The following is a 2,829-nucleotide window of genomic DNA, read 5'->3' as shown; positions in this document are numbered from 1 at the left end:
TGAATTAACAGGTGTAGCAGCATTTTCATTAGGAGTTTCAGTATTTTCAATTTGTCTAGACTTAGCAATTGTAGCATCTAGAAAAGATCCTAACGAACCATCATTATCAAGCACAGCAGAAGCATCATCACAATTATGAGAGGAATTTTCAGATTCGAGTAGAAGTACCAGCATTTGAAGCTTGTGGTGGTGAAACAAGTTTACTTATCACGAGATGGTGAATCAAGAGCAGCAGAGGTACTAAGAGTTGTACCTTTTCTTGTAGTGGATGGTAATATGGCGATCTTAGTATCGCGAGGTTTACCCATGATGGAGAATTTGCAGCGAACAATATCAATCCAAGTGAACTTCCAAATAAAGCTATGCTCCCCGGCAACGGCGCTAGAAAATAGTCTTGATGACCCACAAGTATAGGGGATCGCAACAGTCTTCGAGGGAAGTATTACCCAATTTATTGATTCGACACAAGGGGAGACAAAGAATACTTGTAAGCCTTAACAACTGGAGTTGTCAATTCAGTCGCACTGGAAACAGACTTGCTCGCAAGAGTTTATCGATAGTAACAGTTTTATAGCAATAGGAATAGTGAAATAACGAGACGGTGAAATAAAGACAGCAGTAGTGATTATAGTAAACAGCAGGATTAAAATACTGTAGGCACAGGGACGGATTTAACGGGCGTTGCATGGATGAGAGAAACTCATGTAACAATCAAAGTAGGGGCATTTGCAGATAATAATAAAACGGTATCCAAGTACTAATCAATCAATAGGCATGTGTTCCATATTTAGTCGTACGTGCTCGCAATGAGAAACTTGCACAACATCTTTTGTCCTACCAGCCAGTGGCAGCCGGGCCTCTAGGGAATCTATCGGATATTAAGGTACTCCTTTTAATAGAGTACCGGAGCAAAGCATTAACACTCCGTGAACACATGTGATCCTCACATCGCTACCATTCCTTCCGGTTGTCCCGATTTCGTCACTTCGGGGCCATTGGTTCCGGACAGACGACATGTGTATACAACTTGCAGTGTAAGATCATAAACAACGAATATCTTCATGAATCAATAACATGTTCAGATCTGAGATCATGGCACTCGGGCCCTAGTGACAAGCATTAAGCATAACAAGTTGCAACAATATCATAAAAGTGACATCTACGGATACTAGGCACTATGCCCTAACAATCTTATGACTATTACATGACCAATCTCATCCAATCCCTACCATCCCCTTCAGCCTACAGCGGGGGAATTACTCACACATGGATGGGGGAAACATGGCTGGTCGATGGAGAGGCGTTGGCGGTGATGATCTCCTCCAATTCCCCGTCCCGGCGGAGTGCCAGAACGGAGACTTCTGGCTCCCGAGACGGAGTTTCGCGATGTGGCGGCTCTCTGGAGGGTTTCGGCGATTTCGACTTCTCTCCGTGCGTTTTTAGGTCGAACCCGATAAGTAGTCCGAAGGGGGCGTCGGAGGCCGGCCGAGGGGGCCACACCACAGGGCCGCGCGGGCCCCCCTAGGCCGCGCCGCCTTATGGTGTGGGGCCCTCGGGCCTCCACCTCTCTTGCCCTTCTGGCTCCGTCAATATTCTGGTAAAATAGGGCCTTCGCATAAATTCCGAGGATTTTCCCGAAAGTTGGATTTCTGCACAAAAACGAGACACCAGAGCAGTTCTGCTGAAAACAGCGTTAGTCCGTGTTAGTTGTATCCAAAATACACAAATTAGAGGCAAAACAATAGCAAAAGTGTTCGGGAAAGTAGATACGTTTTGGACGTATCATTTATTTACAAGATTCCTATGCATAGGAAGCATGTTAGACTTAAATGTGTTTTGAATTTGCCTCTTGATGCTCTCTTTTGCTTCAACTTCTATTTCTTGCGAGTGCATCATTAAAACTGCTGAGCCCATCTTAATGGCTATAAAGAAAGAACTTCTTGGGAGATAACCCATGTGTTTTTTTTACTACAGTACTTTGTTTTATATTTGAGTCTTGGAAGTTGTTTACTACTGTAGCAACCTCTCCTTATCATGTTTTTGTGCCAAGTAAAGTTTCTATGTTAAAGTTGATGTTATATTTGGGATCGCTGCGCGTAAACAACATTGTCGGTCTGTCACGAATTCTGGCACAAGTATCTGTAGAAAATTCGAAAAACTCTACCAATTTACGAGCGTGATCCTCAGATATGTACGCAACTTTCATTAGTTTTGAGTTTTTCCATTTGAGCAAGTCTGGTGCCATTTTAAAATTCGTCTTTACGAACTTTTCTGTTTTGACAGATTCTGCCTTTTATTTCGCATTGCCTCTTTTGCTATGTTGGATGAATTTCTTTGATCCATTAATGTCCAGTAGCTTTATGCAATGTCCAGAAGTGTAAAGAATGATTGTGTCACCTCTGAACATGTAAATTTTTATTGTGCACTAACCCTCTAATGAGTTTGCTTGAAGTTTGGTGTGAAGGAAGTTTTCAAGGGTCAAGAGAGGAGTATGATATACTATGATCAAGAGGAGTGAAAGGTCTAAGCTTGGGGATTCCCCCGTGGTTCACCCCTGCATATTTCAAGAAGACTCAAGCATCTAAGCTTGGGGATGCCCAAGGCATCCCCTTCTTCATCGACAAAGTATCAGGTTCCTTCTCTTGAAACTATATTTTTATTCGGTCACATCTTATGTACTTTAGTTGGAGCGTCTGTGTGTGCTTTTATTTTTGTTTTGTTATCTTAGTTCTCTGAATAAGTTCATCCTTGTGTGGGAGAGAGACACGCTCCGCTTGTTCGTATGAACACATGTGTTCTTAGCTCATAATATTCATGGCGAAGTTTCCT

This window comes from Lolium rigidum, chromosome 4 (assembly GCF_022539505.1).
Source record: "Lolium rigidum isolate FL_2022 chromosome 4, APGP_CSIRO_Lrig_0.1, whole genome shotgun sequence".
Classification (NCBI taxonomy): domain Eukaryota; kingdom Viridiplantae; phylum Streptophyta; class Magnoliopsida; order Poales; family Poaceae; genus Lolium; species Lolium rigidum.
Note: the sequence above shows the minus strand (reverse complement) of the source record.